Source organism: Brassica napus, unplaced genomic scaffold (assembly GCF_020379485.1).
Source record: "Brassica napus cultivar Da-Ae unplaced genomic scaffold, Da-Ae ScsIHWf_2653;HRSCAF=3407, whole genome shotgun sequence".
In the NCBI taxonomy this organism is placed as follows: domain Eukaryota; kingdom Viridiplantae; phylum Streptophyta; class Magnoliopsida; order Brassicales; family Brassicaceae; genus Brassica; species Brassica napus.
In genome coordinates this window covers 7,415-34,266 of record NW_026015948.1, presented here as the reverse complement: position 1 = coordinate 34,266, position 26,852 = coordinate 7,415, and the positions used below count along the sequence as shown (strand labels likewise).

At 32.9% G+C, this 26,852-nt stretch overlaps 2 pseudogenes; both read left to right on the top strand.

Moving 5' to 3' along the window:
• Nucleotides 1–227: 227 nt before the first annotated feature.
• LOC125575447 lies at nt 228–3,243 on the top strand (annotated as a pseudogene).
• On the top strand, nt 2,835–10,823 carry LOC125601747 (annotated as a pseudogene).
• Nucleotides 10,824–26,852: the final 16,029 nt, after the last annotated feature.

Genomic DNA, 26,852 nt, shown 5'->3' with positions numbered 1-26,852 from the left:
GTGGCTCTTCTCTTGTCGATCCAGTCTAGATTACTCTGGTGCTTCGATCCGGTGTCCCTTCGATATATTCCGAATCTGGGTTAGGGTTTGTTCCGGGAAGAGTTCTGTGATGGAGAGCTTCAATCGGCGGCAAATCCCTGTTCTGGATTCGTAGTGAGGATGTAGGACGGCGGTTAGTCGCTACAGTTTTCGTTTGAGGTTAGTTTTTGCTTCGGGAGGCGAAGGCTATGATAGCTCCGTCGTCGCCGTTTAAGATTCGGGAGGGTGGAGGCTTCCTCAGCTCTGCGTCGTCGGCAAAGTCTCCGGGAGGTGGAGGGTTACCCAGCTCTGCGTCGCCGGTTCGTGCTCCGAGGGGTGAAGGATCTCTTTACCTTACCTCGTCGGCTCTTGTTTTTAATCTAGATTTGGTTTAGGGTTTGTCTTTTCATTTTTTTCTTGAGTTTGTCGGTGAGAACCGAGGGCGATCTCTCGTGGGTGGAAGAGAGAGGTGGCTATTGCAAGTTGGTGATGTTCTGTGCGGCGGTGATGTCCTCGGGTGTTTGCTCGAACGGTGGCGGATGTGATCTCGCTACGGCGATTGATCTATCCGATAAAGATAACACACGAGTAACTCACGGCTGCGGTTAAAAGGGTGTGGAGGTCATGGATTAGGCCGGTCACAGTGTTGTATGTTCCTGTAATGGCCAGTGAGACGCGTCCTCTCCGACGTAGGTGCTCCCGGTGGTGGCGACGTTGCGGGTTTGGGCCCTGAGCTAGGGCGAATCGCTGTTGTCGAGAATGGGGTGTTTGGGTATGGGCTTGGGCCTAATTGTTTGGTTTCTTTTTTGGGCTTTCGATGTGGGCCTTCGGGTGTCTGTATGCTTTCACTGGGCTTCGGCCGTTTTTTCAATTAAAAATCTACTTAGACGGAAAAAAAAAATATAACTGATATTCAAAATTTGATTTTATGTGTTTACATAATCAAAAAACCTCGAAAACCTATATATCAGTCAGACCTATAATCAAATCTTCAATGGAAAAAAAATAATCGAAAAATATGCTAAGATTTTAAAATAAATTTCAGATACTCAGTCATCTAAATATATAAAATATTTGAATTTTAAAATAAAATTCAGATATTCAGTTATTTGAAAATATATGAACGAAGCTTATCAATTCAAATTCGAATTAAATATAAAATTTGAAGAAATATAAAAAAATATTTAAGAGGATTATAGATTTTAAAACCGTAATATCCGAACCAGCATCAGAACGCTGGAAAATCTATCAAATTAAACCGAGAATTTTACGGTTAAGTTCGATTTCGGTTCGGCATGTTGGTTTGGATCAAAACCGTATGCAACTCATACAGATTGGATTGAACTTCTCTCTCTCTCTCTCCGCCCATTCATCCTCTCCAACATTTCCGAGATTCCCGATCATGTCATCCGCCGGAAACTCACAGAATCCTCCGTCGCCACGGCGGAGACGGACAAGACGTTCTTCTGCCACCAATGCAACCAAACAATCACAATCACCATCTCCCCCACCGCCGATCCTTCTGCCCCTCTGCAACTAGGCTTCCTCGAAGAACACACAGATCCAATTTCCCGATCTCAGATCCTCCACCCTCATCACGCCTCCCTTCATTCCAGTCATGGACTTCACGAACCTCGATCACGACCCCGACGCATTCGATCCCGTGAGCTTCATCCACAGCCACCCCAGCAGCTCCAATCAAGCGGCGTCAACGTTCAAATGCTCTTCGAGAATCACCACCACCACCACCACGGTGATTACTTTGGCGTGGTGGTCTCGAGGATCTGATCCAGCAGCTAGGTGAAGACGATCCGAACCGTTACGGACACCTCCGGCTTCTAAATCCGCCGTCGACGCGTTACCTACTGTTAAAGTGACGATGCGATCGGAGATGAATCAGTGCGCGGTTTGTATGGATGAGTTTGAAGATGGGGTTGGTGTTAAAGAGATGCCTTGCGGACACGTGTACATCAGGATTGTTTGATTCCGTGGCTGCGGATGCGTAACACGTGTCCTGTTTGTAGGCATGAGTTGCGTACGTACGATGTTGATTATGAGAATAGGAGGCGAGGAGGAGGGGAGGGTGAGAGGAGGTTTAGAAGACTTGATGCGGGTTCGGATTCTGGGAGTGGGTCTGATATGGATACTAGGCCAGACGAGTTGGATTGAGGTGTGGTTGTCGGATCTTGGTTCCGACCAGTCTTGTTAGTTTTTTATTGTGTTGTGTCTGTGTGAAAAAGTCGTTTACTTATAGTTTTTTATTGTTCGAAGATAAATAGAGTTATTTTTTTATTGGACTCGGCAATTAGAGTGTGATTATAAGAGATTCGGTACATATAATGCTCAAACTCATTACTTTTGTTTTGGTTTGGTTTGATGTTGAAGCTTTGTAGGAGGGAAAATGTTCATTGCAGTAAGATGTTGTGGTGTTTTGAGTTTCTTGGTTTTGCTTACAAGCTTAAAGTTTATGTCTTGACGCTGGATCTGGAATGTGATTTTCTCATCGACTTGTCGAATAAACACTTCTTGTTTGCCTCTGTTTTTTATTTTGGTTCTGAAAAAGCGGAGGTTTGTGGAATTTAGAATCTATTTGAGGATAACTTCTTACTTCAACATTGGTTGATTGTACTTTCGATTATGGCACATTACTTGCTTACTAATTACTATGGTGATTAAGCCAGCTTGAGCCTAACCGGTCTAGTATGTTACATTTAAACTTATATCTGAGGGTAGGCCTCTTAGTACCATGAAACCGTGATTGAGGTGGTGGTCAGAACATATGTGTTGTCATAGCTCGTGGGATTGATTTGCATAAGATGGCGGTTAGTTGCTTATGTTTTGTTCTCTACCTTAAGCTAAACTCAATGATTGGTTTGTTTGTGTGCAGTTACAACCGAAATGTCTCTTTTGCTTGGATTGGAAGAAAACGTGTAAAGAAGCCATTTGTTTACACACTCCAAAAAACCTGTAAGAAGAAAACTGTATATTTGCTTTTAGTGAGAGGTTTCACTTAAATCTCTGTACATATCTAAATGTATTTATATTTTTTTCGGTTCGTTAGTGTATATTACGAAGGTGAGTTTTTTTTTAAATATGTACTGTAATTGCTATCAAATCGTGGTTGTTGTTCTGTAATAAGTTCCGGCATGATTGGTCTCTATGTTCGTTTTAATGATTGTATCTGCACCATCAGTCTATAATAAAATGTTGTACCAAATCCTTAAATTGACATCTATAGTACAGTGTGGAATGGATAGATAGAATTTATCGCAACCTCAGAATGTCAAGGTGTTCCTAGAATGTACTAACTCAAACACTGGGGGGTGGGCTGCATCAGTCTTTATCATGATCTTAATGTTCTTTTGGCACCAAAAAGAAGGAAATGTTCTTTCCGCATACTACTAGCTAACTACCAGTTATTATTATTCTTGTTGAAAAATAGCTGAAGTTTTTTATTAATTGGTAAAATTTGAACGAATATAGCTAAGATATGCTCAGGGTGTACATATTAATAGAAGAGACTCTTAATATAATATAGTTGACTACATAAATAGAAGATGTGGTTGAAACATGGACCAATTCTAATTAATTTATTAGTTTTTACTTGGTAGACTTATATTAGCCCCTCGAGCTTCTTAATCTATAGGATTATTAAGTACTCTTTAATGTGTAAAAATTAGATATCATAATGGTTATCATTTAAATACAATTCATATACTGTGTAGTTCAAAGTAACGTATTTAATCATTTGTATGGATATAATAATAGAAAAAAATCGAATTAATAGTTCCGTTTAGTTATAATTTAAAATTTGAAAACATTAATTATCGACATTTAACTTTGTAATATCACATAATTTGAAAAACAAAAATCGGTTAATAAAAATATAGAAGGGCATAATCGGAATTTTGACCACGTGAGGTTGCTGAAAATTCCACTGGTGGTGGTGGTGGCCAAAAAAGACATTCAAAACTGTCGGAATCGGATGACCAAAATTAAAAAAAAAAGAAGAAAATTTACAAAGAGAAGAGAACAGTTTTACTAAACAGAGAAAGAAGAAAAGAAGTTGCATCTTCTTCCCGATTTTCTCTCCAAATTTTCTCATCTTCTCTAAATTTCCTACTCACTATTGTTACTGTAGACCCCCTCCAAAGTGTTAATACTCATTTTTAATTTCATCGTTTCCTGAGTCTACGTCTAGAGAATCACGGAAGTTATAAAGTGTGTGTGAATGTTTGTATCTATGTCCAAGATCTATCTCATCGGTTGAATCAAATTCTTGTGAATCTCAAGTCTTTCACCATTAAAACTGGTTCCTGATTTGGTTTCCTATTTTTTCTTTTTTAAAGGTAATTAATTTCACAACTTCCAATCTTTACTCTTCTTGATCTTTTCTAACGAAATCAAGAAAACAAAATTTGTATATGTGAAAGCAGTCTTCCTTTTTAGAAATCATGAGATGAGTGTTTTTTTTAGATCTCATTAGATCAAAAGCTGTGTAAGAACAAGACTTAGATTTGTTATTTTTGAGTGAGATCTTGAGGTGAATCCATTGGATCTTGCATTGCTTTTACTTACTTAATTTAGACAGGGGAACCAGAAAGTCTCTACATTTTCGCTTTAGATTATTTCCATAGATTGCTTAATCTTTCAATCTTTTCCTTTTTGCTTGATGTGAAACACTATGTAATAGCGACTGTGCATGACTGAATACTTTAGTCTACATCCTCCTAAAAGTATGGTCCTTCTTTATTGTTCTGCGATATAAACTTTTGTCTCTGTCTTCTTCTAAAAGCAAACCACAAGTGCTTTGTCTTTATGGTCTCGGTTCTTTTGAACTAAACAGTTCTCTTCTCTCTCTCCTACAGGAAAAATGTCCAGAAGGTTAAGCCATCTGTTCAGTCACTTAAATCGATGCCGGCGGATTATAGATTCCTTGATTCACCACCCCTTGAGGACTCCTCTGGATCAAGTGTTTCTGTGACCATTCCACCAAATGGTCACTTGAAGAATGGGTTCAAGGGAACTGGAGATTCTGTTGGGGAGTGGATAATGGTAATGAGGATTCACCGTACAGCGTTTCAAATGGGGAGGTGTCTTCACTTGTTGATGGAGATCTTATCGTGCCCTTGCCTCAGAGTACGGACCGCAGGTGGAGCGACACAAGCGTATATGCTCGGAAGAAGGTATGCTTAAGATTGATATTTTTTTTTTGGTTTGGTCCAACAAACATTAGAGAAAACATTCTTTTTTCAGGTATTGCAATTTTGGGTCCAACTTCCAAGTGGTAACTGGGAGCTGGGGAAGGTGTTGTCAACTTCAGGAGAAGAGTCTGTTGTTAAACTACCTGAGGGAAATGTATGTGAATTATTTTTTTAATTCCCTAAAATAGATGTTGATTACTATTTTTAGTGTTTGATTCTTCTTGATTTGAACAGGTGTTAAAAGTCATATCAGAGACACTAGTACCTGCAAATCCTGATATACTTGATGGAGTAGATGATTCATGCAACTAAGTTACTTAAATGAACCAGCAGTGTTGTACAACCTTGAGTATAGGTACAACCAAGACATGATCTATGTAAGTCTTTTTTTTTGCTAATTTAGTACTCCGAATTCTATAGTAAAATTGTTTATTTCTTTTCTGAGTTTTTTCTTTATGGTGATAGACCAAGCAGGCCGGTTCTAGTGGCTGTGAATCCATTCAAAGAGGTTCCTTTGTATGGAAATAGCAACATCGAAGCATACAGGAAAAGATCAAATGAGAGCCCTCATGTCTACGCTATTGCAGATACAGCAATCCGTGAAATGATAAGAGGTGGGATCACGTTTCGTAATTGTTTAACGTATTGCACTCTATGTTTTCATTCTTATCTTGTTTCGTTTTCTGTTTTAGATGAAGTTAACCAATCCATCATTATAAGGTTAGTTAAAACTTCCTCCTTTAAAGTTCGCTGTTACATATTTGTGCACTGGTAAGTGTTTCTTATCACCAGATATGTTTTTTGTACAGTGGAGAGAGTGGAGCAGGGAAAACTGAGACAGCAAAGATAGCAATGCAATACTTGGCTGCTCTTGGAGGTGGAAGTGGGATCGAGTATGAGATATTAAAGACTAATCCATCTTGGAAGCATTTGGAAATGCAAAAACATTGAGAAACGATAATTCTAGTCGTTTTGTAAGCCCTCAATCCCCATTTTACTCTGTGTCTGTTGAACTTTTGCGCCTCTATCTCATAATATTCTTTGATGTTAAACTTGACAGGGGAAGCTGATAGAGATTCATTTTAGTGAAACAGGAAAGATTTCTGGTGCTAAAGTCCAAACATGTAAGCATAATCCTTGTAGTTGCTACATCACAATGTTTTCCTTTTTTTTTCATATACAAATGCTGACTTAGTTTTCTTTGCTGTTTCTTCAAATTTTGCAGTTTGCTAGAAAAGGTAAACTCCTCTATATTGTTTTAGCTGCTTCGAAACATAGTTGCGTAACATTGCCATGCTTTTCTTTTAATTCTGACACACTTTAATAGTCTAGAGTGGTTCAATGTGCGGAAGGAGAAAGGTCATATCATATATTTTACCAGCTTTGTGCTGGGGCTTCACCTACTCTTAGAGGTATGATTTGTAAAATCTGAATCCTATAAATAGCTTATAACAATTCTCTTTAAAAAGATTTTACGGTATAACTGACTTTTTAATTGTATATCTGACTCTTTTATTCCACTAATTGTCAAATCAGAGAAGCTAAATTTGACAAGCGCAGAAGAGTATAAATATTGCAACAAAGCAATTGTTATTCAATTAACGGAGTTGATGACGCTGAACGTTTTCAAGCTGTCACGGTAAACAACATTCATTCAATTTAATTTGTTCTTTCTTTCTTTCTATTTAGCGTTTGATTGAAAAACTTGCTGTTACAGGAAGCTCTAGACATTGTGCACGTTAGTAAAGAAGATCAAGAAAGCGTATTTGCAATGCTTGCAGCAGTACTATGGCTAGGGAATGTTTCTTTCACCGCTATTGACAATGAAAACACGTTGAACCTGAGGAAGATGAAAGTAAGGCTCTTCAATCCTTAGATACTGATAGTTTCTCTGCTTTTCTGTATATTGTGTGCGGAGATGTCACCTTAAAGTTATTGTATCCTTCTCTTGGAAAATGATTTTGGTTATTTCAAGTTTACTGGTTAATATTTGCGGCTTATCTGGCGACGTGCAAAAGCATTGCTAACTTAAGTGGTGTATCTTTTGTTTTTTTCTTCAGGTTTGTCAACTGTTGCTAAATTGATTGGGTGCAACATCAATGAGCTAAAGCTAGCTCTATCGAATCGTAATATGAAAGTTAGAAATGACACAATTATACAGAAGCTAACACTATCGCAGGTAGGCCGTTTACAAAGAATCGCTTGCATTTAGTTTTCTTTTTGTGACTAAAGTGTATTCTGCGTTGCGTTTGTAGTCATGATCTATGCTTCTTATTTAGTTCGCATCAAGCCTTGCAATACATGAATTCCTTCTGGAGATAATGACTTGTTTATTCCTTTTGTGTGCTGAGATTCTATAAATGTAATTTCAGGCCATTGACGCAAGAGATGCTTTAGCAAAGTCAATATATGCCTGCCTATTTGACTGGCTGGTTGAACAGATAAACAAATCTCTTGCGGTGGGAAAAAGGAGGACTGGCAGATCCATCAGCATTCTGGATATCTATGGCTTTGAATCATTTGATGTATGCTTCTTTTACTCTCTCTCTCTCTCTTTTTTTTTCCTGCATGAACTCACGGAAGCTATCTATACATTACATATTCAGATCAAAGTCAAATTACTAAATCATGACAACCATAGAAACTTATAGGAAATACTGATGAGGACCTGGAGGAACTGTCATAATTCTCTACGTTAATCTATCTGCTGAAAATCTGAATGCTTAGGAACTATTTCTCATTGAGATTTTACCTTATCTTTCTAAAATATCAACTAGTGGATGTGTCCACATTGCATGATGAGAAAGAACGGTCATAGATCTTATTAGAAAATGGTTTGATGTATGCATATTCTGTTTAAAATTTGTTCCAATGTGAATGTTGCTGAATAATTACTTCACATGTTGCAGAAGAACAGTTTTGAACAGTTCTGTATAAATTATGCAAATGAGAGATTGCAGCACACTTTAATCGTCATCTATTCAAGCTGGAGCAGGAGGTAAAGTTGCCCACTTTCTGATATGGCTGAGCATTCACGTTACAGACAGTTCTGAGGGCTTAACATGTCTTTTTGCTCTTTCAGGAATATATACAGGATGGCATTGACTGGACAAGGGTTGATTTTGAGGACAACCAAAATTGTCTCAGTCTCTTTGAAAAGGTAATGTGATAACTGATATTTATTTTCCTTTCCAAAGCATGTCAATTAAGTTAACACAGTGTAAGTATCACTTCTGTGCAGAAACCATTAGGTCTGCTCTCGCTTCTTGATGAGGAATCAACATTTCCGAATGGCACAGATCTGACACTTGCCAACAAGCTTAAGGAACACCTAAGTGCTAATTCCTGTTTTAGAGGAGATCGAGGGAAGGCTTTTACGGTTTCTCATTATGCTGGAGAGGTAATATAAGCTTGAGAAAACCCAGTGGCACTGTTTTACAGAACATAAGCCATGTTATGTTGTTGGGTCGGTGGGGTTCATTTTTTTTTTTTCCAAACTCAGGTTACATATGAGACGACTGGATTTCTAGAGAAGAACCGGGATTTGCTGCATTCAGATTCTATTAAGCTTTTGTCATCTTGCTCTTGCCACCTTCCACAAGCCTTCGCTTCTAGCATGCTCATTCATTCTGAAAAGCCTGTGTTGGTCCTTTATACAAAGCAGGTGGAGCTGACTCCCAGCGACTGAGTGTAGCAACTAAATTTAAGGTATGTCACTTTTGCCTTTAAACACAGCTTGCTTCTATTTTTCATCATCTTATAGTATCTAGTTAGTGACCATGCCTGGATTTTTTTTTTTTCAGGATCAACTTTTCCAATTGATGCAACGACTAGGGAACACGACACCACATTTCATTCGCTGCATAAAGCCAAACAATGTTCAGTCTCCCGGGTTGTATGAGCAAGGGCTTGTCTTACAGCAGCTAAGATGTTGTGGAGTCCTAGAGGTGGTTCGAATCTCCCGGTCTGGATTTCCTACCAGAATGTCTCATCAGAAATTTGCTAGAAGGTGACAAACTCCGATCAGTATTCACTATTAAGTAGCGGCACTTTCATAGTAATAGTCAAGTATTCATGTTGCTTCTCCTGTCATACTTTAGGTACGGTTTCCTTCTGCTGGAGAGCATCGCAGCAAAGATCCTCTTAGTGTTTCGGTTGCAATTCTTCATCAGTTCAACATCTTGCCAGAGATGTATCAAGTCGGCTACACAAAACTGTTTTTCAGAACTGGCCAGGTACTATATAGATAGGCTTCTGATGTCTTGACTTTCTCTAGAAGGGGGCCCCAAATTAGAAACTCTTACTTCACCTATGCAGATTGGGGTTCTTGAAGATACAAGGAATCGCACTCTTCATGGGATCTTACGTCTCCAAAGCTGTTTTAGAGGGCACCAAGCACGGAGTCGTCTAAGAGAGCATAAAAGAAGAGTTACTGTTCTTCAATCATGTATAACCCCTAGTCTCATTTCAATATTTCAATATAAGTAGACACTGTTTCAGCTTAACTTGAGCTACGGCTTCTTCATACATTTTTTGTTTCAGTTGTTCGTGGAGAAAAAGTAAGAAATGAATACACAGAGTTACTTCGGAGGCATAGAGCTTCTGCTGCTATACAAAGCCATGTTAAGAGAAGGATTGCTAAGAAACAGTATAAAGCCACAGTTGATGCATCGGTTGTAATACAATCAGGTGAAAAATGGTTTTGATTAAAACGTGAAATGTCAACGTATTGGATATATTAAAAGTTTCATTTACTTGCAGCAATTCGTGGCGAGTTGGTTAGAAGATGTGCTGGGGATATTGGTGGCTAACATCTGGAGGCACCAAGGTCCTAACAAAGTTCTCCCTTGCATCTGACTTAAGGTTTATAAATGAACATTGCTTGACTTGTAAATTGATTTGTCTTACGCAGAGAAATGATTCAGACGAGGTGCTAGTGAAGGCATCAGTACTTTCAGAACTTCAGCGCAGGGTTCTGAAAAGCGAAGCTGCACTTCGTGAGAAAGAAGAGGAGAACGACATTCTCCGACAAAGACTCCAGCAGTACGACAACAGGTGGTCCGAATACGAAACCAAGATGAAGTCAATGGAAGAGATCTGGCAAAAGCAAATGAGATCATTGCAGTCAAGTCTTTCCATTGCCAAGAAAAGCCTAGAGGTTGAGGACTCGGCTAGAAACTCTGATGCGTCGGTGAACGCAAGCGACGCAACGGAGTTATCAGAAAGCGGCGGTGATTTCAGGACTCATGGGAGGACAAGAAGCGTAGGTGTGGGGTTAAGCGTGATAAGCCGGTTAGCAGAAGAGTTCGGACAGAGAGCTCAGGTGTTTGGTGACGACACAAAGTTCTTGATGGAAGTGAAGTCTGGTCAGGTGGAGGCGAACTTGGATCCGGAGAGGGAGCTAAGAAGGTTGAAACAGATGTTTGACACGGAAGAAGGATTATGGAGGGAGGCTAAGGGAAACGAAACTGATACTTGGCAAGCTTGGGAGTGAAGGAGGTGGTGGTTCAGCGGAGAGAGTGAAGATGAAGTGGTGGGGGAGGTTGAAGAGTACCAGGTTTTAATGGTCTCTTTATTTCCTTGAGACGCACGTCTCTATTTTTATTTACACGTTTGATGTTATTCTGCGGTTTGGTCTTGTTGTTGAGAAGTGAGAAGGCTCTATGGTTACTTAAAAGAGTCATGTTTCTCATTTCCATCCAAATACTTGCAAATTCAGTAAATATTCTTTCTACTATATTAAACATATTTATAATATTTCTATATTTTAAAGAAGTATTTCTATTCTATCTATAGTCATCTCACCTCATATTCGAAGCTTCAGGGTATTTCTCTTACCGCCTGCGCTTGATAAGAGTTTCTCTCGTGCCTCATGAAAGTGTTTGTTCTTTGTTGGTCTTGAAGAGCCATCTCTGAGTGATCGTCAGGCTTTAGATTTCAACGCAATCCTCATCAATTAGCATGGGGTGTGTCTTCCCAGCCTGTTGTCATCTTTCGGATTCTAGGAAGCGCTTATTAGAGCATCTTCAATGTAAAACTCCATTTTTTCCTTCAAAATGGAGTAAAAGTGAAAATGTAGTAAAATTGCTCCAATCCTACTCTATTTCCCACTCCATAATGGAGTGATGAACAAAAAAAAAAGATTACTCCATTTATGGAGTAAATTTCATTATGGAGTGAGATATGGAGTTGGGTTGGAGCATTCCTTACTCCATATTCACTTTTACCCCATTTTAGAGGAAAAAAATGGAGTAGAGATGGAGATGCCCTTAGGACATATTTGAAGTTGTTTGTTGCGCCATGTTTGTTTTTAATTATAGCATTAGTATTTATAGAAATTATTAAATGTCAATAGCATTACTTGTAACTTTATTTGAAAACTAAAAGGTAAATCCCCAAAAAAGTGTTCTTATTTTAATAATAGTGATATTATATAAAGAAAAAAATTATAATTATATTTATGTTAATGGAAATTCTAAAAGAAATATAATTAAATTTATGTTAATGTGAAGTTGGTCAACAGAACTAACTTCACAGAACTATATATATCAATAATAAATAATGACGGTGACTCCTAACTATTCTTGCTGGAAAATTATTCGGACCCGACAAACAGTTGGATCTTCATTGCAGGTTCGCAGCAAAAGAGCAACTTTGTGGATGCTTTGTTTACGATGCATTGAAGAAGAAAATGAAACATGTGGGCTTAAAGTTAATCTCGGAGGACAACCAAGAAATACCTTACGACAAGACACTCCGCGTATGGATAAAACATGCGCCTCCGAACCTCTCTGCCGGGAAAACAAAATGACATAGAACATAGGTATACGAACAGATCCGGAGCGGAGAAGCCTCCTGACCAGACACTTGCCACAACTCAATGGGATTCGCCGGATCTAAAGAGAAAAGTCGACAGCCAAACGGATCCCTACCCAAAAGCCGACCCCAACCTCCTACACCGCTACACCTACCTCGCTGAGTCACCAGAAACTCAAGACGGCCGCCAGTTTCAGCCGTTTCAGCCGATCCTCCGCCGGCAAAGCTCGAAACCTCCAGGGGCACTATATAATGTATGTATGCTAGCAAATTAGGTTAAAGTGTTATACAATGAGTTATAATTTTTTCGATAGTGTGCAATTTCTCTTAATTAAATTGATTTTATTCAGAGTAACTATTTAACTAAAATAACAGGGGGAAAAAACGCACCGAAGATGAAAACCACACCATAAATGACAGTGGCACAAACGAAGTGCGTTATTAATCACATGCGAACAAAAAAAAAAAACTTTTTTAAGAAGTTGCGTTATTTTTAGTCAAAAGGCGTTATTTGTTAAATTAATTCTAATTTTCCGTTTGGATCTTACCTTTTAACTGGTTTATATAATTGAAGGATTTCCAAAAGAAGAAAAATAGTTGTTGCATATTCTAAATCACAAGAAATGGCAGCAAACAAGTTTTCATCTCTTTTGTTATTTTCATTGATGGTATCTACGTTTATACTTTTACCAATGGCTTCAGGTAAACATTTCTTCAAAGTTAAATTGTCCCAAAAAAAAAAACTGTGTACTATTGTTCTACTTAAGAATTGATAACTGATTGATCATTTAATTTTTTTGCATCCCAATTAGGACAAATCCGTATATGTCCGGTAAGGAGACCACTTGTAAGGTCAGCCAAGGATGTATACAAAACTGTAGAAAATTAGGGTACATGACAGGAGGCTGTGAAGAAAAATATTCAAGTATATATTGTTGTTGTATACATCATCATTCACCTAGTGTACACTAGTTATATTTGTTGATGTTTCTCTGGTTGACAACCAAATAATTATTATCAAAATTAATAAAATTATTTTCAAAACAATCTATTAAAGATATGGTGGACATAGTGAACAATTTCATTTATGTCCTAAATTGAAAATGTTATTTTAAATTGTTCTTAGCAAATACAATTGGGTTGATTGACAAATGCTTTAGAAGTGCTGTAAGATATTTCTACAACCTAAATTATTTCTAAAGTATAATTATTTACCAATCATGCTTTGTAAAGAATTTTTAAAGCTACAAATTTTATTTTATTTTTGTTTATTTTTAGCTGCGGAAAGCAATAAACCTAGAACACTTATTTTTTGCTTTAGAAAATTTATATGTAAGTCATTAAATCTTTTCAAACCTACAGCTATAATCCTACAAAAATTATTTACACCAACAAAAAAAATTATAGTCTTATTTCTACATCAAAAAAATAAAAGCTCCAGTTACTACCAATCATCTCCAATAAAAAAGAAGTTCATCTCCTACCATATCTAAAAACAACTAAAAGCATAAATCTTCACGATATTCTTCTGAAAAAGTTAAAAATCTGGTATTGTAATGCTTTTAGTACGATGAGAAATTAAAACGGTGTTTAATGTAGGGCTAAAGCAAAAAAATCAGAACTCGAAGAACTAAACCAAATCTGATTCAAAAAATAATACCAAATCCAAATAAAAAATTAGTTAAATATCCGAACGAGTTTATTTTGGGAAGTTAGTAATTAAATACTCAAGACGAAGACTGTAAATATGAAGTGATGTTGTTTTGTTTAATTTCTCCTCGCTGTTTCGTTAAATTGTTCGTATTTAGTTTTCAGGCTACAGTCACTTGGTTTGTATTGTGTGTTCCTGCAGGTTCACATAAAGAGGAAACAGATGAGGACGACTCAACATGTTGTCATTGAAAATCAACATAGAAGCTACATTTCCACACCGGTAGCAGTAACTAGGCGCAGATGAGTAAATAGAAACCTTGTTTGATAGCACTTTGTCAGTTCTAGTGTTTTGATGCACTATGTAGTACTCCTTTTGTTTTATCTTTGTAGTTGGCCCATAGATTTGAGAAAATTTCAAAAAATATGACAATATTGTTTAATGCCTAGTGCATCCTGCACTAACATATGATGATTTTCAAAGAGGTTTGGAGCCTTTGTCGTCTCCATTTATCAGGAAAATAATAACTTTATAGTGGTTATTCCATCGATTTAGGAGTATTATGAAGTTTATTAAATTATTTGATAAAAACAATTGAAAGATGCTCATTTACCATGAAAAGAGTTTAGCATACATAATACAAATGTAGAATATGATATAAACTTTAAAAAAACACTAAAGATTATAGGCTTCAGTATATAAAATATTTACCAAAAACTCAATATTTTTGTAGGGGGTTAGTCCAAAGATTTTGAGAAAATTTCAAAAAATATGACAATATTGTTTCAATGCCTAGTTGCATCCTGCGCTAACATATGATGATTTTCAAAGAGGTTTGGAGCCTTTGTCGTCTCCATTTATCAGGAAAATAATAATTTTATAGTGGTTATTCCATCGATTTAGGAGTATTATGAAGTTTTATTAAATTATTTGATAAAAACAATTGAAGATGCTCATTTACCATGAAAAGAGTTTAGCATAGATTAATACAAATTTAGAATATGGTATAAATTTTAAAACAACACTAAAGATTATAGGCTTCAATATACAAAGTATTTCCAAAAACTCAATATTTTTGTAGGGGTTAGCCCATAGATTTTGAGAAAATTTCAAAAAATATGACAATATTGTTTCAATGCCTAGTTGCATCATACACTAAAATATGATGATTTTCAAAGAGGTTTGGAGCTTTTGTCGTCTCCATTTATCAGGAAAATAATAACTTTATAGTGGTTATTCCATCGATTTAGGAGTATTATGAAGTTTTATCAAATTATTTGATAAAAACAATTGAAAGATGCTCATTTACCATGAAAAAAAAGTTTAGCATACATTAATACAAATGTAGAATATGGTATAAATTTTAAAACAACACTAATGATTATAGGCTTCAGTATATAAAGTATTTACCAAAAACTCAATATTTTTGTAGGGGTTAGCCCATAGATTTTGAGAAATTTTTAAAAATATGACTATATTGTTTTAATGCCTAGTTGCATCCTGCACTAACATATGATGATGTTCAAAGAGGTTTGGAGCCTTTGTGCTCTCCGTTTATCAAGAAAATAATAATTTTATATGGTTATTCCATCGATTTAGGGGGTATTATGAAGTTTTACTAAATTAATTGATAAAACAATTGAACGATGCTCATTTACCATGAAAAAGAGTTTAGCATACATTAATACAAATGTAGAATATGGTAGAAATTTAAAACCACACTAAAGATTATAAGCTTCAGTATATAAATATTTACCAAAAACTCAATATTTTTGTAGGATTAGCCCATAGATTTTGAGAAAATTTCAAAAATATGAAAATATTGTTTTAAAGCTTAGTTGCATCCTGCACTAACATATGATGATTTTCAAAGAGGTTTGGAGCCTTTGTCGTCTCCATTTATCAGGAAAATAATAACTTTATAGTGGTATTCCATCGATTTAGGGAGTATATGAAGTTTTATAAATTATTTGATAAAAACAATTGAAAGATGCTCATTTACCATGAAAAAGAGTTTAGCATAGATTAATATAAATGTAGAATATCGTATAAATTTTAAAACAACACTAAAGATTATAGGCTTCAATATATAAAGTATTTACCAAAAACTCAATTTTTGTAGGGGTTAGCCCCTAGATTTTGAGAAAATTTCAAAAAATATGACAATATTGTTTTAATGCCTAGTTGCATCCTGCACTAACATATGATGATTTTCAAAGAGGTTTGGAGCTTTTGTCGTCACCATTTATCAGGAAAATAATAACTTTATAGTGGTTATTTCATCGATTTAGGGAGTATTATTAAATTATTTGATAAAAACAATTGAAAGATGCTCATTTACCATGAAAAAGAGTTTAGCATACATTAATACAAATGTAGAATATGGTATTAAATTTAAAACACTAAAGATTATAGGCTTCATATATAAAGTATTTACCAAAACTCAATATTTTTGTAGGGGTTAGCCCATAGATTTGAGAAAATTTCAAAAAATATGATAATATTGTTTTATTGCCTAGTTGGATCCTGCACTAACATATGATGATGTTCAAAGAGGTTTGGAGCTTTTGTCGTCTCCGTTTATCAAGAAAATAATAACTTATTGAGGTTATTTCATCGACTTAGGGAGTATTATGAAGTTTTATTAAATTATTTGATAAAAACAATTGAAAGATGCTCATTACCATGAAAAAGAGTTTAGCATACATTAATACAAATGTAGAATATGGTAGAAATTTAAAACAACACTAAAGATTATAGGTTTCAGTATATAAAGTATTTACCAAAAACTCAATATTTTTGTAGGGGTTAACCCATAGATTGAGAAAAATTTCAGAAAATATGACAATATTTTTTAATGCCTTATTGCATCCTGCACTAACATATGATGATGGTCAAAGAGGTTTGGAGCCTTTCTGCTCTCCGTTTATCAAGAAATAGTAATTTTATATTGGTTATTCCATCGATTTAGGCGGTATTATGAAGTTTTACTAAATTAATTGATAAAAACAATTGAACGATGCTCATTTACCATGAAAAAGAGTTTAGCATACATTAATACAAATGTAGAATATGGTAGAAATTTAAAACAACACTAAAGATTATAGGCTTCAGTATATAAAGTATTTACCAAAAACTCAATATTTTTGTAAGGGTTATCCCACAGATTTTGAAAAAATTTCAAAAAATATGATAATATTGTTTTAATGCTTTTGCATCCTGCACTAACATATGATGATGTTCAAAGAGGTTTGGAGCTTTTGTCGTCTCCGTTTATCAAGAAAATAATAACTTTATAGTGGTTATTTCATTGATTTAGAGAGTATTATGAAGTTTTATTAAATTATTTGATAAAAACAATTGAAATGTGCTCATTTACCATGAAAAAGAGTTTAGCATACATTAATACAAATTTAGAATATGGTAGAAATTTTAAAACAACACTAAAGATTATAGGATTCAGTATATAAAGTTTTACCAAAAACTCAATATTTTGTAGGGGTTAGCCCATAGATTTGAGAAAATTTCAAAAATATGACAATATTGTTTTAATGCCTAGTTGCATCCTGAACTAACATATAATGATTTCAAAGAGGTTTGGAGCCTTTGTCGTCTCCATTTATCAGGAAATAATAACTTTATAGTGGTTATTCCATCGATTTAGGGAGTATTATGAAGTTATATTAAATTATTTGATAAAAACAATTGAAAGATGCTCATTTACCATGAAAAAGAGTTTAGCAGACATTAATACAAATGTAGAATATGGTACAAATTTTAAAACAACACTAAAGATTATAGGCTTCAGTATATAAAGTATTTACCAAAAACTCAATATTTTTGTAGGGGTTAGCCCATAGATTTTGAGAAAATTTCAAAATATGACAATATTGTTTTAATGCTAGTTGCATCCTGCACTAACATATGATGATGTTCAAAGAGGTTTGGAGCTTTTGTGCTCTCCGTTTATCAAAAAAAAAAATTTATATTGGCTACCATCGATTTAGGGGGTATTATGAAGTTTTACTAAAGTAATTGATAAAAACAATTGAACGATGCTCATTTACCATGAAAAAGAGTTTAGCATACATTAATACAAATTTAGAATATGGTAGAAATTTTAAAACAACACTAAAGATTATAGGCTTCAGTATAAAGTATTTACCAAAAACTCAATATTTTGTAGGGGTTAGCCCATAGATTTTGAGAAAATTTAAAAAAATATGACAATATTGTTTCAATGCCTAGTTCCATCCTGCACTAACATATGATGATGTTCAAAGGGGTTTGAGCCTTTGTCGTCCGTTTATCAAGAAAATAATAACTTTATAGTGGTTATTCCATCGATTTAGGGAGTATTATGAAGTTTTATTACATTATTTGATAAAAACAATTGAAAGATGCTCATTTACCATGAAAAACAGTTTAGCATACATTAATACATATGTAGAATATGGTAGAAAATTAAAACAACACTAAAGATTATAGGCTTCAGTATATAAAGTATTTACCAAAAACTCAATATTTTTGTAGGGGTTAGCCCATAGATTTCAGAAAATTCAATATTTTTTTAATGCCTAGTTGCATCCTGCACTAACATATGATGATGTTCAAAGAGGTTTAGAGCCTTTGTCGTAACCGTTTATCAAGAAAATAATAACTTTATAGTGATTATTCCATCGATTTAGGAGTATTATGAAGTTTTATTACATTATTGATAAAAACAATTGAAAAGATGTTCATTTACCATGAAAAAGAGTTTAGCATATATTAATAAAAATGTAGAATTGGTTCAAATTTTAAACAACACTAAAGATTATAGGCTTCAGTATATAAAGTATTTAGCAAAAACTCAATATTTTGTAGGGGTTAGCCCATAGATTTTGAGAAAATTTCAAAAAATATGACAATATGTTTTAATGCCTAGTTGCATCATGCACTAACATATGATGATGTTCAAAGAGGTTTGGAGCCTTTGTCGTATCCGTTTATCAAGAAAATAATAACTTTAGAGTGGTTATTCCATCGATTTAAGGAGTATTATGAAGTTTATTACATTATTGATGAAAAACAATTGAAAAGATGCTCATTTACCATGAAAAGAGTTTAGCATATATTAATACAAATGTAGAATTGGTACAAATTTCAAAACAACACTAAAGATTATAGGCTTCAGTATATAAAGTATTTACCAAAAACTCAATATTTTTGTAAGGGTTAGCCCATAGATTTTGAGAAAATTTCAAAAATATGAGAATATTGTTTTAACGCTTAGTTGCATCCTGCACTAACATAGATGATGTTCAAAGAAGTTTGGAGCCTTTGTGCTCTCCGTTTATCAAGAAAATAATAATTTTATATTGGCTATTCCATCGATTTTGGGGGTATTATGAAGTTTTACTAAATTAATTGATAAAAACAATTGAACGATGCTCATTTACCATGAAATAGAGTTTAGCATACATTAATACAAATGTAGAATATGGTAGAAATTTTAAAACAACACTAAAGATTATAGGCTTCAGTATATAAAGTATTTACCAAAAACTCAATATTTGTAGGGGTTAGCCCATAGATTTTGAGAAAATTTAAAAAAATATGACAATATTGTTTCAATGCCTAGTTCCATCCTGCACTAACATATGATGATGTTCAAAGGGGTTTTGAGCCTTTGTCGTATCCGTTTATCAAGAAAATAATAACTTTATAGTGGTTATTCCATCGATTTAGGGGTATTATGAAGTTTTATTACATTATTTGATAAAAACAATTGAAAGATGCTCATTTACCATGAAAAACAGTTTAGCATACATTAATACAATGTAGAATATGGTAGAAAATTTAAAACAACACTAAAGATTATAGGCTTCAGTATATAAAGTATTTACCAAAAACTCAATATTTTGTAGGGGTTAGCCCATAGATTTCAGAAAATTTCAATATTTTTAATGCCTAGTTGCATCCTGCACTAACATATGATGATGTTCAAAGAGGTTTAGAGCCTTTGTCGTAACCGTTTATCAAGAAATAATAAACTTTATAGTGATTATTCCATCGATTTAAGGAGTATTATGAAGTTATTACATTATTTGATAAAAACAATTGAAAAGATGTTCATTTACCATGAAAAAGAGTTTAGCATATATAATAAAAATGTAGAATTGGTTCAAATTTTAAAACAACACTAAAGATTATAGGCTTCAGTATATAAAGTATTTAGCAAAAAACTCAATATTTTGTAGGGGTTAGCCCATAGATTTTGAGAAAATTTCAAAAAATATGACAATATTTTTTAATGCCTAGTTGCATCATGCACTAACATATGATGATGTTCAAAGAGGTTTGGAGCCTTTGTCGTATCCGTTTATCAAGAAAATAATAATTAGAGTGGTTATTCCATCGATTTAAGGAGTATTATGAAGTTTATTACATTATTTGATAAAAACAATTGAAAAGATGCTCATTTACCATGAAAAAGAGTTTAGCATAATTAATACAAATGTAGAATTGGTACAAATTTCAAAACAACACTAAAGATTATAGGCTTCAGTATATAAAGTATTTACCAAAAACTCAATATTTTGTAAGGGTTAGCCCATAGATTTTGAGAAAATTTCAAAAATATGAGAATATTGTTTTAACGCTTAGTTGCATCCTGCACTAACATAGATGATGTTCAAAGAAGTTTGGAGCCTTGTGCTCTCCGTTTATCAAGAAAATAATAATTTATATTGGCTATTCCATCGATTTGGGGGGTATTATGAAGTTTTACTAAATTAATTGATAAAAACAATTGAACGATGCTCATTTACCATGAAATAGAGTTTAGCATACATTAATAAATGTAGAATATGGTAGAAATTTTAAAACAACACTAAAGATTATAGGCTTCAGTATATAAAGTATTTACCAAAAACTCATATTTTTGTAGGGGTTAGCCCATAGATTTTGAGAAAATTTAAAAAAATATGACAATATGTTTCAATGCCTAGTTCCATCCTGCACTAACATATGATGATGTTCAAAGGGGTTTTGAGCCTTGTCGTATCCGTTTATCAAGAAAATAATAACTTTATAGTGGTTATTCCATCGATTTAGGGAGTATTATGAAGTTTTATTACATTATTTGATAAAAACAATTGAAAGATGCTCATTTACCATGAAAAACAGTTTAGCATACATTAATACAAATGTAGAATATGGTAGAAAATTTAAAACAACACTAAAGATTATAGGCTTCAGTATATAAAGTATTTACCAAAAACTCAATATTTTTGTAGGGGTTAGCCCATAGATTTCAGAAAATTTCATATTTTTTTAATGCCTAGTTGCATCCTGCACTAACATATGATGATGTTCAAAGAGGTTTAGAGCCTTTGTCGTAACCGTTTATCAAGAAAAAATAACTTTATAGTGATTATTCCATCGATTTAAGGAGTATTATGAAGTGTTATTACATTATTTGATAAAAACAATTGAAAAGATGTTCATTTACCATGAAAAAGAGTTTAGCATATATTAATAAAAATGTATTGGTTCAAATTTTAAAACAACACTAAAGATTATAGGCTTCAGTATATAAAGTATTTACCAAAAACTCAATATTTATGTAGGGGTTAGCCCATAGATTTTGAGAAAATTTCAAAAAATATGACATATTTTTTTAATGCCTAGTTGCATCATGCACTAACATATGATGATGTTCAAAGAGGTTTGGAGCCTTTGTCGTATCCGTTTATCAAGAAAATAATAACTTTAGAGTGGTTATTCCATCGATTTAAGAGTATTATGAAGTTTTATTACATTATTTGATAAAAACAATTGAAAAGATGCTCATTTACCATGAAAAAGAGTTTAGCATATATTAATACAAATGTAGAATTGGTACAAATTTCAAAACAACACTAAAGATTATAGGCTTCAGTATATAAAGTATTTACCAAAAACTCAATTTTTGTAGGGGTTAGCCATAGATTTTGAGAAAATTTCAAAAATATGAGAATATTGTTTTAACGCTTAGTTGCATCCTGCACTAACATAGATGATGTTCAAAGAAGTTTGGAGCCTTTGTGCTCTCCGTTTATCAAGAAAATAATAATTTTATATTGGCTATTCCATCGATTTATGGGGTATTATGAAGTTTTACTAAATTAATTGATAAAAACAATTGAACGATGCTCATTTACCATGAAATAGAGTTTAGCATACATTAATACAAATGTAGAATATGGTAGAAATTTAAAACAACACTAAAGATTATAGGCTTCAGTATATAAAGTATTTCACAAAAACTCAAATTTTTTTAGGGTTAGCCCATAGATTTGAGAAAATTTCAAAAAATATGTCAATATTGTTTAATGCTAGTTGCATCCTGCACTAACATATGATGATGTTCAAAGAGGTTTGGAGCCTTTGTGCTCTCCGTTTATCAAGAAAATAATAATTTTATATTGGCTACTCCATCGATTTAGGGGGTATTATGAAGTTTTACTAAATTAATTGATAAAAACAATTGAACGATGCTCATTTACCATGAAAAAGAGTTTAGCATACATTAATACAAATTTAGAATATGGTAGAAATTTTAAAACAACACTAAAGATTATAGGCTTCAGTATATAAAGTATTTACCAAAAACTCAATATTTTTGTAGGGGTTAGCCCATAGATTTTGAGAAAATTTCAAAAAATATGAGAATATTGTTTTAATGCTTAGTTGCATCCTGCACTAACATATGATGATGTTCAAAGAAGTTTGGAGCCTTTGTGCTCTCCGTTTATCAAGAAAATAATAATTTTATATTGGCTATTCCATCGATTTTGGGGGTATTATGAAGTTTTACTAAATTAATTGATAAAAAAAATTGAACGATGCTCATTTACCATGAAATAGAGTTTAGCATACATTAATACAAATGTAGAATATGGTAGAAATTTTAAAACAACACTAAAGATTATAGGCTTCAGTATATAAAGTATTTACCAAAAACTCAATATTTTTGTAGGGGTTAGCCCATAGATTTTGAGAAAATTTCAAAAAATATGACAATATTGTTTTAATGACTAGTTGCATCCTGCACTAACATATGATGATTTTCAAAGAGGTTTGGAGCCTTTGTCGTCTCCATTTATCAGGAAAATAATAACTTTATAGTGGTTATTCCATCGATTTAGGGAGTATTATGAAGTTTTATTAAATTTTTTGATAAAAACAATTGAAAGATGCTCATTTACCATAAAAAAGAGTTTAGCATACATTAATACAAATGTATAATGGTATTAATTTTAAAACAACACTAAAGATTATAGGCTTCAGTATATAAAATATTTACCAAAAACTCAATATTTTTTTAGGGGTTAGCCCATAGATTTTGAGAAAATTCAAAAAATATGACAATATTGTTTTAATGCCTAGTTGCATCCTGCACTAACATATGATGATGTTCAAAGAGGTTTGGGGCCTTTGTGCTCTCCGTTTATCAAGAAAATAATAACTTTAGAGTGGTTATTCCATCGATTTAAGGAGTATTATGAAGTTTTATTACATTATTTGATAAAAACAATTGAAAAGATGCTCATTTACCATGAAAAAGAGTTTAGCATATATTAATACAAATGTAGAATTGGTACAAATTTTAAAACAACACTAAAGATTATAGGCTTCAGTATATAAAGTATTTACCAAAAACCAAAATCATATTTTTGTAGGGGTTAGCCCATAGATTTTGAGAAAATTTCAAAAAATATGAGAATATTGTTTTAATGCTTAGTTGCATCCTGCACTAACATAGATGATGTTCAAAGAAGTTTGGAGCCTTTGTGCTCTCCGTTTATCAAGAAAATAATAATTTTATTGGCTTATTCCATCGATTTTGGGGGTATTATGAAGTTTTACTTAATTAATTGATAAAAACAATTGAACGATGCTCATTTACCATGAAATAGAGTTTAGCATACATTATACAAATGTAGAATATGGTAGAATTTTAAAACAACACTAAAGATTATAGGCTTCAGTATATAAAAGTATTTACCAAAAACTCAATATTTTTGTAGGGGTTAGCCCATAGATTTTGAGAAAATTTCAAAAAATATGACAAATGTTTTTAATGACTAGTTGCATCCTGCACTACACATATGATGATTTCAAAGAGGTTTGGAGCCTTTGTCGTCTCCATTTATCAGGAAATAATAACTTTATAGTGGTTATTCCATCGATTTAGGGAGTATTATGAAGTTTTATTAAATTTTTTGATAAAAACAATTGAAAGATGCTCATTTACCATAAAAAAGAGTTTAGCATACATTAATACAAATGTATAATGGTATTAATTTTAAAACAACACTAAAGATTATAGGCTTGAGTATATAAAATATTTACCAAAAACTCATATTTTTTTAGGGGTTAGCCCATAGATTTTGAGAAATTTCAAAAAATATGACAATATTGTTTTAATGCCTAGTTGCATCCTGCACTAACATATGATGATGTTCAAAGAGGTTTGGCCTTTGTGCTCTCCGTTTATCAAGAAAATAATAACTTTAGAGTGGTTATTCCATCGATTAAGGAGTATTATGAAGTTTTATTACATTTTGATAAAACAATTGAAAAGATGCTCATTTACCATGAAAAAGAGTTTAGCATATATTAATACAAATGTAGAATTGGTACAAATTTTAAAACAACACTAAAGATTATAGGCTTCAGTATATAAAGTATTTACCAAAAACTCAATATTTTTGTAGGGGTTAGCCCATAGATTTTGAGAAAATTTCAAAAAATATGAGAATATTGTTTTAATGCTTAGTTGCATCCTGCACTAACATAGATGATGTTCAAAGAAGTTTGGAGCCTTTGTGCTCTCCGTTTATCAAGAAAATAATAATTTTATATTGGCTATTCCATCGATTTTGGGGGTATTATGAAGTTTTACTTAATTAATTGATAAAAACAATTGAACGATGCTCATTTACCATGAAATAGAGTTTAGCATACATTAATACAAATGTAGAATATGGTAGAAATTTTAAAACAACACTAAAGATTATAGGCTTCAGTATATAAAGTATTTACCAAAAACTCAATATTTTTGTAGGGGTTAGCCCATAGATTTTGAGAAAATTTTAAAAAATATGATAATATTGTTTTAATGCCTAGTTGCATCCTGCACTAACATATGATGATTTTCAAAGAGGTTTGGAGCCTTTGTCGTCTCCATTTTTCAGGAAAATAGTAACTTTATAGTGGTTATTCCATCGATTTAGGGAGTATTATGAAGTTTTATTAAATTATTTGATAAAAACAATTGAACGATGCTCATTTACCATGAAAAAGAGTTTATCAGACATTAATACAAATGTAGAATATGGTACAAATTTTAAAACAACACTAAAGATTATAGGCTTCAGTATATAAAGTATTTACCAAAAACTCAATATTTTTGTAGGGGTTAGCCCATAGATTTTGAGAAAATTTCAAAAAATATGTCAATATTGTTTTAATGCTTAGTTGCATCCTGCACTAACATATGATGATGTTCAAAGAGGTTTGGAGCCTTTGTGCCATCCGTTTATCAAGAAAATAAAAATTTTATATTGGTAACTCCATCGATTTAGGGGTATTTTGAAGTTTTACTAAATTAATTGATAAAAACAATTGAACGACGCTCATTTACCATGAAAAAGAGTTTAGCATACATTAATACAAATGTAGAATATGGTAGAAATTTTAAAACAACACTAAAGATTATAGGCTTCAGTATATAAAGTATTTACCAAAAACTCAATATTTTTGTAGGGGTTAGCCCATAGATTTTGAGAAAATTTCAAAAAATATGATAATATTGTTTAATGCCTAGTTGCATCCTGCACTAACATGATGATGATTTTCAAAGAGCTTTGGAGCCTTTGTCGTCTCCATTTTTCAGGAAAATAGTAACTTTATAGTGGTTATTCCATCGATTTAGGGAGTATTATGAAGTTTTATTAAATTATTTGATAAAAACAATTGAACGATGCTCATTTACCATGAAAAAGAGTTTATCAGACATTAATACAAATGTAGAATATGGTACAAATTTTAAAACAACACTAAAGATTATAGGCTTCAGTATATAAAGTATTTACCAAAAACTCAATATTTTTGTAGGGGTTAGCCCATAGATTTTGAGAAAATTTCAAAAAATATGTCAATATTGTTTTAATGCTTAGTTGCATCCTGCACTAACATATGATGATGTTCAAAGAGGTTTGGAGCCTTTGTGCTCTCGTTTATCAAGAAAATAATAATTTTATATTGGCTACTCCATCGATTTAGGGGGTATTATGAAGTTTACTAATTAATGATAAAAACAATTGAACGATGCTCATTTACCATGAAAAAGAGTTTAGCATACATTATTACAAATTTAGAATATGGTAGAAATTTTAAAACAACACTAAAGATTATAGGCTTCAGTATATAAAGTATTTACCAAAAACTCAATATTTTTGTAGGGTTAGCCCATAGATTTTGAGAAAATTTCAAAAAATATGATAATATTGTTTTAATGCCTAGTTGCATCCTGCACTAACATATGATGATTTTCAAAGAGGTTTGGAGCCTTTGTCGTCTCCATTTTTCAGGAAAATAGTAACTTTATAGTGGTTATTCCATCGATTTAGGGAGTATTATGAAGTTTTATTAAATTATTTGATAAAAACAATTGAACGATGCTCATTACCATGAAAAGAGTTATCAGACATTAATACAAATGTAGAATATGGTACAAATTTTAAAACAACACTAAAGATTATAGGCTTCAGTATATAAAGTATTTACCAAAAACTCAATATTTTTGTAGGGGTTAGCCCATAGATTTTGAGAAAATTTCAAAAAATATGTCAATATTGTTTTAATGCTTAGTTGCATCCTGCACTAACATATGATGATGTTCAAAGAGGTTTGGAGCCTTTGTGCCATCCGTTTATCAAGAAAATAAAAATTTTATATTGGTAACTCCATCGATTTAGGGGTATTTTGAAGTTTTACTAAATTAATTGATAAAAACAATTGAACGACGCTCATTTACCATGAAAAAGAGTTTAGCATACATTAATACAAATGTAGAATATGGTAGAAATTTTAAAACAACACTAAAGATTATAGGCTTCAGTATATAAAGT